Raw genomic sequence first — 12,764 nt, forward strand, 5'->3', positions numbered from 1 at the left:
TACTAACACTTCATAAGGGACTTTTTCATTGAGTCTACTTCATATCAGAGGGTTTGTCTTTGAACAACATACAACAAAAAAAAAGTTATCTAAAAAGGTTCAGTAGTTTACACAAGATTTCTTTACCATTACCATTTTTTATCACAACCGAAAGCAATAGTAACAAAATCCCCTGACACACACTTAGTTTTTTATCCTTAAAAAACATTTGTTAACTCATGTTTTAAATTTGATTTGGAAAAACAAAATTTTTCTCTTTTTACTCTCAGACGTGTCCTGCTGATGTGCAGTGTATTTTCTAGAGGTTTGCTCAGTAACCCTAACTGATTTTGGTTAGCATTATCCCAAAGCAGGGTAACTCTGAAATGAATAATAACACAATTTTAATCAGTTTTCAGCCATATAAAGTACTCAGAGATCACTACTGGGGAGTGTAAACAGCCAAATACAGAAGACAGCTCCAGTTCGTTTTGCAGAACCACACTCCATAAGGTACCGATTTACATCTCCCAAAGCTCCTGTGCAGACTTTCCAAGCACCACCACTACAGAGAAGTCCAGGTTAGTGTTTCACCAGGGAGAATGAAATTATATTAATATGTATAAGCATACACCGCAATACCTCCAAGGCATTGACTAGTCCCAGCCAGTATTTAACTTGAATCCCTCTGCTAATGTTTAAGGCTCTGGAGACTTATCCATAATTATTTATGTACCTATTGTCCAAGTGTTCCTTGGCTTCACAGTCATCACGCTGACTACAAACTAAAAATAGTCCAAATGAAGAGACAAACAAAGACAAAAGACTGCAATGAAGTTTCTGTATCTCAGTGTTTATTACTTAAAATAACATCTAACCTTATTTATGATCCGTGTATGTTACTTAGGGATGCAGTGGCACGTCTGTTATAGCTCAAGGGGCATGAATTAAAGTAGTGTTCCAGCACTGCTGAAGTCTGCACCCTGCCAGCTGAACCATAAGTTATCTACCTCTTTGGAACAGGGATTCAGAGGTTAAGAATTGGATGCTGCTGTCGTGCCTATTGCGTTAGCCAACAGCACATAAGGGAGTCTCGACCACGCTAGCCCAGGGGGTCATCTGGGCTCAGGGGAGAAGATACAGACAAACCTTTGTTTCTTGCTGGAAAAACAGATGGTATTTTTATATGACCGTGCTGCTATAATAGTTGTGAGATCATAGCTGAGAAGGATGTGCTAGAATATGATTTCATTTTTTGAAGATCTATCAGAAGGGAAAGAGCTAAGTACTCTCCATTTTCCTCAATATTTTTAAATCCATTTTGCTTTTCATACATCCATTCATTTCATAGACCTGTTTATCTGTCCTGACTCCCTTAAACAGATGTTTCCCTGGCTTAAAAAACAAACAAACAAACAAAACCAAACAAACAAGAAAAGAAATCCAGTTCCCGCTTGTTTGGATTGCTTGGAGAAGTCGTCCAAGTACTAATACACTTGCAGGTAACAGTGAATCAGTCTGTAAGATGACTATTTGCCAGATTCTTGTACTACACACACACACACAGAGCCTTGGTATGTACACATTCATTAGTGCCATGGGTAGATCTTATTTTGCCAAAGCAATATGCTCCATGTCTCCCTTTCTGCAGAAGATGAACTCTTGCTGGATGTGGAATCCATGGGTAGGAATACTCCATAGCTGCCAACACCAGCACATTCATTTTTGAAGAAAGAAGTTAAACTGCCTAGCACATTTCAAACCGGCAAACTGGTCAGCACAGTAGCTCTTCAATGCACTGCAGACGCGTAACTGCAGTCATGAGAAATAACCTGATGTATTTTAGGCAAATGGGAGCAGTCAAGCCGCAGCAGCACAGAGCAATGCAGCTTGTGGGTCAGCCAGGCACATTGGCCACCTGCAATGTAACGACCTTATCGCTCTCTCCAGGTACCTTAAAGGAGGCTGTAGCGAGGTGGGGGCTGGTCTATTCTCCCACATGCCTGGTGACAGGATGAAGGGGAATGGGCTAAAGTTGTGCCAGGGGAGGTTTAGGTTGGATATTAGGAAGAACTTCTTCATGGAAAGGGTTGTTAGGCTTTGGAATAGGCTGCCCAGGGAAGTGGTTGAGTCACCATCCCTGGAGGTCTTTAAAAGATATTTAGATGTAGAGCTTAGTGATATGGTTTAGTGGAGGACTTGTTAGTGTTAGGTCAGAGGTTGGACTCAGTGATCTTGGAGGTCTCTTCCAACCTAGACGATTCTGTGATTCTGTGATTCTGATTCTGTAAGCATTCTTACAGCAGGCCCCTAGGAAATGCTTCAGACAAGTCATGAGGAAAGTCACTCGAATAGACTTCCAGCAGCTCCCAGGTATTGCATCGGGCCTCCCAAGTCTCATACCTTTTCTAAGGGCTTGTTATACCATCAATAAACACCACTCGGTCATAACCTCTCTAACAGACTGTGGGTGGTTATCAGTTGTCTACAACTCTACCACTCTTCCCAGCACTGCCATACAAGCAGCAAATTATACAAATAATTTAAAACTCAGTCTCTTTCTATGCACACACTTAGTATTCAAGAAACAGTTGCCGAACAGACATGTCCTCCAGAAATGGCATAGGCACAGGTGTTCCCTCTTACCTACATGACCTTAAGTCCCTCTCAGGTCTATGCCTTTCCACCTGTCAGACTCTACCTTCCTTGTGTCTTCATATTCTGCTATCAAGATTAAGATCACTGTCCTCCTTTGAACTTTCAGAAGTTTGTTGTTTTAGTAGAATGAGCTTCAAAATCTAGACTGAATCCAAGCCTTTGTTGCTGGCATGTTCTGTACAATATTCTTTAAGAATGAGGTGACATTAACTCTGGAATTCCCATCTGTTTTTTGCCATGTTCTAATGTTTCATCTGGGGTTATTCTGAGTCTGTATAAAGATCCCGTTACAAAACAAAGAGAAATACCGAGTGTCAGCTTTTGGACTGGAGATCAGAAGAGCTGTTTGAACCACAGGATGATGAAGAGTCATTCAGCTCTGCAAACAGTTTTGGCAAATTCACTTTACGTGGTCTCTGGAAAGCAGCTTTCCACATGTGGGACAAATCTTTATCTTCCTATCTTCATTAAGTAGAGAGAGGTTTAGCTATGGGAGTCATTCAATTATGTCAAGGACAGGCTTCATCCTGTAGCCACATTGCAACCTCAGTTGCACAGACTGTCATGAGCTACCCTGCTGCATGCACTCAATCATCTGCTGTCAAACCAGGAACCAGGTCAAAACCACAAGGAATTTCTAACTCTTTTTGGCTGACTAGGTCTGATGCCATTTAAGGTCTCAACATCAGAACTGCTGATAACTTTTGTATCTTGTTGCCAAAAAAACAAAAAACCAAAACCATATCCATGGCCATCTTCCAGTCTTTAAGCCAAGTCATAAGTTTTGGAAGTGCTAATCCACTGTGTCAGCTTTTCCTTAGTAGTTTTACAAGTCTGGCTAGATTCTGCCTGGTAGAAGCTTTCGTGATAATGAGAGTTTAAGCACAGATGAGGTTAGAGCAGCTCTTAATGTTTTTCAATCAAACAGTAAAATTCTGGTCTAAGAAAAATGTTTTCTGGTGTTATGTCTAATTCTACTATTCTTGATAATTTATTTTCTCAATAAAATGCTTCATAAGAACAGGAACAGAAGAAAAATGACCAGTTTTCTGCAGGAGTGTTGCAGTGGGACTACAAAAAGCACCAATTACTCTCATCAAGGAGACAGCAAGCAATCTCATTCAAGTATTTGCTAGAAAGCTACAGAAGAAACAGCTGACTGCACAGGAATATGTAAGATTTATGCAACTTTTGTGTGCACTATTCATAGATTCATGCATTGCCTCAACTTACATGATATGTCTGAAATTCTTACACCCACACCTCTATTTGCATATAGTGCAAGTGATCCCGTGGCAAAAAAATATGGACCTTTTTGGTTCACTTATCAAAGGAGTTAATTAATGGTACAGCTAACTTCCTACCCTGTATGTTGCCTTCTCCAGATAATAAAAGAGGATCATGATAAAGTCCCAAATACAGAGTCACTGCTCAGGTACCCTAGAAACGAGTTCCACCTGAAGAATCATGCAAAGGAGAGAGAATGGGACTGCACCTTACACTTAGAAAACTAGGAAGAAAAGGAAGAAAAATCTAGTGCAAGGCCCACTCCATTCCCCCAAACCATGGATGCTGTACCTCTAATACTGAAACAGTTTCAGAGAAAACAGTGAGGGAAGGTTGCTCTTGCTACATGCACCCTCCCCCATCACAAAGGAATTTCAGGAGTGGCTTGAACAGACCTGCATGTTTAAAGGAATCTAATTTTACATCTACTGATTTCTCTGGGTTATAAAATAATGAAGCATTCTTTCTATTCCTGGAAAATTCTGATTTATTCAAGATTACACAGTACATCAATCTATCCCTAGTCTGGAAGAAGGGCATGATAACTTATTTACACTAAAAAAAAAAAAAAAAGACTTCTGAATTTTCCAGTGTTAGGGCAAAAGATTTGAATATGTTGGAATAAAAGCTCCTCACAGTGAATAACAAGCACTCACGGGGGGGATGAAGTGATTTCATTGACCCCATTTACCCTTTCTGCAGGCTGCTCTAAAAATCCTGGGGTTTTAGCTCCTCTCCTTTCTATTAATATAAGCATTATGCATATAGCTCAGTAGGTGTACAGTCAACACCAATCAATTCCCAACACCAATTCCCCACTTTAAGGATGTTTTATTATGTGCAGTGATTACTTTGGGGAGAATACTTTTGCTACTAAGTGCAAATCTAATGCATAATACAGTTGCACCAGATTGAGCAATGTGCAAGAGCTTTTATTTTTCCATCAAGCAAAATGTTTTGTGAAAACATTTGCAGAGTGGTCATTCATAAAGCTCAGTCAGATAACTTCAGAATTAGGAAAAGTTAGAAAGCATGTAGACTGATATTCTCAACTGTGCCTGGACAGTAATTTACAAGGATGCTGAAAGTTTCTTAGGAAATTCACATTCCTAGCTCCACAAAAGCTTCATTCTTTCATTTGAGATTCCATGTTCTTCTGGAGACTTGTCAACATTTTACTCCTAATTTGATCTGCATTTATATTCACTCACAATTGAATCCCATACAGTTAGGACTGTATCCTGTATAGATTAATTTTTCATTCTCAAGGAAGAGACCAGATCAAAGTAAGCAATGCACATACGGTGGCAGTTTTCTCTGTAGACAGTAAGACAGTTAAGAGCTTCAAAATAAATTGGCTTACATTTCCTATGCCTTTGCTTTACACAGCAAAAAGGCTTATAGGAAACATTCACTGGATGTAAAGTCAATGGCGAACATTATCTTTCATAACCAACAAATAATGAAATAATATTTAAAAAACAAACAAACAAAAAAAGATGTAATCATAATTTTGCTAAGATACAAACCTGACAACAAAATGTTATGTGGCAACACAGCTTCATAGTTGTAAATGCCACTAAGTCTGAGGGAACAGACCCTCACATACAAGAAACTCAACAATTGCCAGAACAGGCACTGCCACCAGTGTTTTGTTTTCTGTTGTGAAGCAATATACATGCACACTGCGTTTCGAATATAGATGTCATTTAGTAAATTGATTGTATTAGTGCAAGACTTCTCAAGTTTTATGATGCCATGGATTTTTCAACAGCAGGGAACAGTCAGTCTCGCAGATCTACTACATTTTTGCCAGAAAGTAAAAGGCTAATGACTTGAAATATGAATGCCACAGTAAGGCATATGATTAATAGCCACTGAGTAATAAAATCATTGCTGACAAAATATGTCCAATGAAAAGTTTAAATCTTTTCCAATGAAAAGTTTAAATATCCTCTTGGGAAAGGAGTCCTGGGTCTTGTTTCCAGTGCTGCAGATGCATTTTATTCAATGACTTGACAGGCAAGTGTTGTGAAGCAGTTCCCAGCACATGGACGAGAACCAAGAATCTCCATTTTCAAACATGTTCCTCCGTAAAAAAAAAAAAAAAAAAAAAAAAAAAAAAAAGTACTTCTGTACTTCTCCACTTAGTCTGTGTCCTCAAGAGTCTTGCACCTTCTGCTGAACAACAGCCCAATTTAAACAATAGCTCAGTGGTACCAAGGGTTAATTTTTTTTAAGCTAAGGAGGACTCAGAACCTCTCTGCTCCGTTTTGCTGTAACCATTACATTACTGTAGTAACACAGCCTCTACTTCCTACCTGCCTCAGAAGACGGTTTGGTGCTCACTTTCCTACAACGAGGTTGCAAGTCCCTTGTTAAGCCCTCTTGCAAGTCAAGTGCCTCTTGAAACACACCTCCACAACATGTGTTTTCTAGCAGCTGACTCCAAATGGCTTTGCTCCCCTAAACATAAAAATCAAACCAGAAATTGCCATACAGTTTCCCTACCATCAGTATAGAGAGAGAGCCACGTCACTAACCCTGTATGAGGCTACCCTGTAGGCATCAGACATGGGGAATATGGGCCAGGTGAGAGACTCCAGCTTCTGGAGTGGCTGACCCCACCAGGAAAGGCTCTTGACCCTGTCAGTCACACAGGGAGCCAGAAAACTGTCCCCTAAGGCAAAGATCTGACCTGACACCTAGAGGCAGGGGGTACCACCACCACAGCCTGGCCCCTACATCACTCCTCTCACATCCCCAGTGTCCTTGACCTAGGCCTAGGCCTGGCTAACAGGGCTATAGAAGGCTTTAGAAGGAGAAAAACATCCAGCTTTTCTCCTAAGACTGCTGCCTTTTTATCCATTCTCCATGCTTGCATCGATTGGCCTCCTTGACCTGATACGGCCTGCTATGACTGTAACTCTCTTTTCTGGACCAAAACCTACGGCTGCTGCTCTCCTCACACCAGGATCTCTGAATCCTTATTTCCCTATATTGCAGCCTCTCCACCTGCATTCTCCACAACATGGAGGCTGCTAGGTAAGACAGTGAATTCCTCACACAAACTGGTGCAGAAAGTCTTCACTGATTTTATCTAATCCAGGAGGAAAGAAGGGCAGCCCCAACCTACCACCACCAGTGGCACAGCAGGCCCTTGTCCTGTCCGAAGTGCCACCCCTCTAGGAAGCCTCCCAGTTCCCAGAACTTCCCCACCCACCCTTCAAAACCCAAGTAAGACAAAAATCACTCACCCCCAGCTAGGATATAAATTCCTGTGCTGATCCCTTGACACCTGCAACCTCGTTTTCCTACGCAGTGGGACTGATGATGGTGTAGATCATCAAGGGACCTAGGTGCCCTATTGCAGGCACATGTCAATACAGGCTAACATGCAAACAGCATTAGGTGCACTGCTGTTAGCACAGCAAAGGGTAACTGAGTTGTAGCACTGCTGCAGTACGTATTAAATATGAGGCATCATTGCCTGGGACCTTGTATTTTACACAGCCTTGTGATTTGTTATCCACACCAAGGCAGAGGTGCCCAGGCCACATCATATTTACTCTCTCTTAAGAGCTTAAGAACTCTGGTTTCCCTAAATGTAAATGGAGAGTTTGAGGAAACACAAGCCTTTGATGTGTGTGGGGAGATGTAATGCATTTAGGCAGAATATTTTAATTATGTGAATTACAACAGGGCAGCCTGCTCTTTTTCTTTTTTTTTTTTTTCGTGCTGAGTCATTTCCACTTGGACTCTGCAAACATGGAACCATGCACCGAGTGTTTAAGCATTTGGAATAAACTATTAATGCTGTGCTCTAGCTTTGGCATGCCTTAAACAGAGAAAAAGAAATCACTCCTTTTCTTCTTTATTTCCCTGAGCTTCTTAGTGGCCCCTTTGGGAGAGACTGGAGCTAGCTGATCCTACGTGTTTGAGATACATGGTGCCAAGGGCCAGTGGGCTGACACTATCTCACCCCATTCCCAGGGATGACTTCTGAAACGTCTCTGAGGCTTTCAGTTGCCATCCAGTCTCACTTGTGTACAAAATATGGAGAGATGAGTCAGAGCAATTTCTTGCCCTTTATGAAGAAAACTTGATACCTTGTGCATAGTTGCGGTATCTCTATACACAGTTTACATACTTGCCACCAACCTAGTTTTATTTTTTTCTTTTGAGTCTTTTGATATTCTTTTTTTCACAAAGTAATTTTTCTGCTGAAGTCTAGCTAAACGAGGTGTTTATTCAGCATCTGTGCCATCTAAATATTTACTAATGAAGATCTTTTTAAAAACTTTTTCCCTCAGCCACTAGGCAACGTATCTTTTTCCATTTCTTTGATCCTGAAGCCCCCCTTATTTTTAATTATTCTTTGCTTGGCAGCTGAAGGAAAATGTAGCAATATATACCAAGCCCTTCCCCACCCTCCCAGTTAACAAAGATACTGGTTGTAGATCAAAGAATCCATCAGAACAAACTGCTTCCTATGCAATAAGCCCTCTGTCTCTGGAATAAGCAAGTTTATCTTCATTGTGCATTCCGATAAGATGTTATTATAGTAGTGACTTTAATTACATTTCTCATTATTACATTAGTGCGCAGTAACATGGGGTTTCACTGCATCTAAATGTGATAGTTTGTAGAATATGGTGCCTTTAAGTCTTGTGATAGAGGGAAATAAAACTTCAGAAGCCACAAAACAAACAAAGAATGCTTCATTTTATAGGCATTTGACCAGAAGTACCTGTGGAAGGAGTGAGAAGAATTTTTGGAATATGCACTGGAAGGCAGAAAAAGATGAAGAGACATAAAAAGACAACAGTATATGCACCACTGTACATCCCTGTCATGCAAACATGGTAAGATTCTAGAAAATAAGTAACTGCTTCATGAATTAAGGGATAGATACTTACTTTTTTTGTCCCAACTTTGTATAGTGATATATCTGGAAGTATATTTTTAGTGACACATCTTTAAATGTTCACCTATTTTCCTACATAGGAAAACAGTTGCTTCTCCCACTATTATTTTATGGTAAGACCAGAAACTGTAAGACTAGTGTGCTATCTCAAAGTATTTTGTGTTAGGTATTGAGTGGATTAAAAAATCTTTGTAGGTATAAAAATATTCATTATGATTTGTATATTTTTGCTGTCTAAAATATTAATTGAATTGATATTGTTAAAAAGATTTTCATGTAATTCAGCTTCTCTGATAACTTGATTAAATGCGGGGCCTGGTATTTGCTGCCAGGTGATTCCCAGGGGAGTGAATTTATCACATGCTTAATCTTGCAATCTTTACTTAATAACTGCTTGATCTATAACTTATTGAAAAATGGTGGTAGTGCGCATAAACTGCAGTCAACTTTAAAATCAGGGTATAAATTACCAAACGCATCTCCCTTTGAAAGGCATAGACCTTCAAACAGACCACTGCTAATGGTTCTACAGAGTAGAAATAACATCATGATCTCCAAGAGAACTGCTGTTAACTTATTTCCAAGGAGTGGATTGGAGCGCAACAATTTTCTTCTTGGAGCCCCTAGGCAAAATATTCAGTCGGTCCCCAACTTGTTTTAAAGCAACCACATGGTAAAATGGTGCATTGCTTGACCCCTGTTGCTTGAAGCAACTACAAGTTTACGAGACTCTTTTTACTTCTGCCAGATAGTGAAAATACAGATAAATCTGATCCATATAAATCAAGTTTTTAATTAAAATACAGTGAGTTTTCTAATACAAACGGCATTTTCCCTTCTACTCACTGTATCCTGCTTTAATGCCAACACTGCACAAATAAACTGTGCTTATCAGTAAAATGTTCTTGTCTGTCAAATATTACTATGTTTTTTCCCTCTCATTATATTTTAAGTTTTAAATAGACTAGTTTATAGAGATGTCTTTTTTCCCCTGGAAGGCATATATACTGTCTTTGTTTAAAACATGAGAGTGTTTTAAAATAAAACATTATTAAGGAGATGCTTGCCATCAACATTAATTCTGAACATCTTTTAATGTTTTCATCTGGAGAGCAAAGTTTGTGGACAGCATTCAGTGAGGAGAGTCTCAAATGACATTCCAAAATGAGTCTGTGCATATCTTTACAGAGATTATCCTTTCTATTTTGAGACGTTTGTTAATGAGGTAAGTTCAGAAGAAGGTGGGGAAAAAAAAAAAAAGCAGAATGTTACCAACCTACCAACCTGATGTCATGACTAGTATTTTTTTCCTTTCTACAGCAAAAATATGAAGAAACCACATGAGCTTCTGAGGATCCAAATAACCATGCCTCCTAAATAAACATACAAGGATTTTCTAGGGATCACTGCTTCAGTATGGCTGGTTTATAAAGATGAAATACATTGAGAAATATTAAGAAGTTCACAGGCTACTAAGGTAATACCTCCAAATGCCAATCCCTTAATATCATAAGGACAAAAGCATTTGCTATCTATTTTGCACCAAAGTTCTGTAGGTGGAACGAGTTCAGCTGAGTTTTGAATGGAAAAAGCCCGGCACGAACAGAACTTAGTAGGTTAAGCTGACCATGCTCTTAAAATATACTTCAAAACATGTTGGTCTTCTTCATACCTATTCTTCATTAAAAACATGGCCAAATGTCTACAGTCTCACTTTTAAACGTACTTCCAGGAAGGGTCAGGAAGGATATCCTCTCAGGTTAATAATGTCACATGACAAGTTCTGCTAAATAAAGATTACTTTCCTAGCCCCCAAAATTCTGTCTCTAACATGAAACGAGTATGTGTTAGACTCAGTCTTGACTTGTAGAGAAATCTAACGTGAAGTTAAAAGAGATTGCTTAAGTGCAAGGTATTGTGACTTGATTTTATTTGTGACATGTAACCAGACAGCCGTACATGTACTTGGTAATTTAAAAAAACAAAAAGGAAAAAGCCAGTCTCACAAAGCTGAAAACAGTTAAAAGCTAAATCAGCTGAAAAGAAAAAATAAATAGCAAAGGGAATAATAATTAGGAAGTGCCTAAAACATTCAAGGAGATGCTTTAAAAACCACAATCCAACTGAGAACAGAGGCAATTCTAGTTAACAGAGAACAGACAGACTCAGAAGGGATACGAATGCAAATATAGGTTGCACTTAGATCTTAGAGGTCTTTTCCAACCTGAATGATTCTATGATTCTGTGATTCTACAAAACATGGGAGACAAAAAAGAAATAGAGATTTTAGGAAACAACAAAAAACAAAAAACAAGAAGGCGAATCAAAAGAAATCCACGGCTAGCAGAATTAACAGTAAGGAATGAGTTAAGCATCTCAGAAATTAAGTCCTTTGAACAACAATTAATATTGTTGCTGGAAATGATACTACTGGCTGGAAATGATGGAACTGTGAGTAATAGAGCAAAGACCATTCAAAAAGGATCTGAAAAAAAAACTGAAATTGATACATTAGGTATCATTACATGAAACATTAGGTATTATTAGGCAAGCTAATATGTTTTCTCTTTTAGCAGTAGTTGAAGATGATGATAAAAAGCGAAGTCTAATGTAAGTCACTGTGAAATCATCAGTTCTTTATACCTTGCTCTCAAGAATTTTAAATGTGCAGGCTGAGGAGCTCTCTGACCCATGTGCGTTGTTTCAACAGGTTTGGGAAGGCTGGAAAAGTTAGACTGGAAGACAGCTAATATCATATCAACATTTTTAAGGAGATAGATGGAATGAGTGAGGTGATTAACTGTTCATACAGGTCTTAGTTATTAAAATTAAGGGGGGACAATGTGAGTAACACCAGTCAGCAAAAAATATCTGGTGAAATTAAAACTGAATTACAAGTTTGGCTGGTAAAGGAAATGGGTCTGATATTACAGACTTTCCAGAGGTATTCAGCTTCATGCTACCTGACATTTTAATTAGGAAATTAATGTAAGCTGTATTGAATTTGTATTACTCTAAATTGATTAAAAACTGACTAGCTCCTAGGTCTGAAAATGCCACCATAAATGGGGAAAATTTTATCAACCTGATAGGTTTTTAATGAGGGCCCAAAGAGATCATTTCTTAACCTTGCAGTATTTAACTACGTTTTTAACAATGACCCAGAACTAACTATGAAGTTGATATAGAAAATTTTGCTAATGACACAAATTATGGCTTCGGTAAAAAGGGGAGAGAAAAAATTCAGGGGACAACATAGTCAGATTGTAAATAGGGCAGGTGAGGACCTCCGGACCACTCCATCTCTCCCACCCTGTTTCCAAGGAAGGACCAGGTAACAGACTGTTAGCTAATCTGCTCTTCTATGGGAGAGATTCTCCCCACTGATAGGGAATTTATTCCAATATCTGCCTGTAAGCCTGGTGCAAGAAAACAGTGCATGTTTCTGCGTGCTTAAAAGTAAGGTGAAGTGCAAGAAATAATGTAGGCAGACACATGAGAAGATGGGGAGTCTAACCTGGAATCTAAAGAGCTTTTGGTCATCATCTCAGCCAGGTATTCAGTGATAACCATTGTTCTTTACAGGAAGGATAAACCTAACCATGGAACAATTTAACAAGGCTTGTAATAGATTTTCCATCACTAAAGACTTCAAAATCTTTACATTTTTCCAGAAGATTTGCTCTAGCTCATCCATAGCCATTGGCTTTGAAGCCAAAATTCAGGGAAGTCTCAGGATCTCTGGGTACGTGTGGAGTCAGAGGTTCCCTTTGCCTCTGGATGTTTGTGTATCTTTATATATTGTATCTTTAAATACTGTTTCTTTTCTTCCAAGCAAATTTTCAATGACAAGAAAACTGTTCAGACTAGTAGGATAAAGAGTGGAATCAGGTGAAATGGCTGACAGTTCCTC

At 39.1% G+C, this 12,764-nt stretch overlaps 1 long non-coding RNA gene across 1 annotated transcript; it reads left to right on the forward strand.

Moving 5' to 3' along the window:
* The first annotated feature begins 2,214 nt into the window (after nt 1-2,214).
* Nucleotides 2,215-10,305, forward strand: LOC121063155. Its single transcript, XR_005815852.1, has 3 exons — nt 2,215-3,810; nt 8,657-8,789; nt 10,172-10,305. It is a non-coding gene; the product is annotated as an uncharacterized LOC121063155 (long non-coding RNA).
* The last annotated feature ends 2,459 nt before the right edge of the window (nt 10,306-12,764 follow it).

The sequence above is a fragment of the Cygnus olor genome, chromosome 1, assembly GCF_009769625.2.
Source record: "Cygnus olor isolate bCygOlo1 chromosome 1, bCygOlo1.pri.v2, whole genome shotgun sequence".
Classification (NCBI taxonomy): domain Eukaryota; kingdom Metazoa; phylum Chordata; class Aves; order Anseriformes; family Anatidae; genus Cygnus; species Cygnus olor.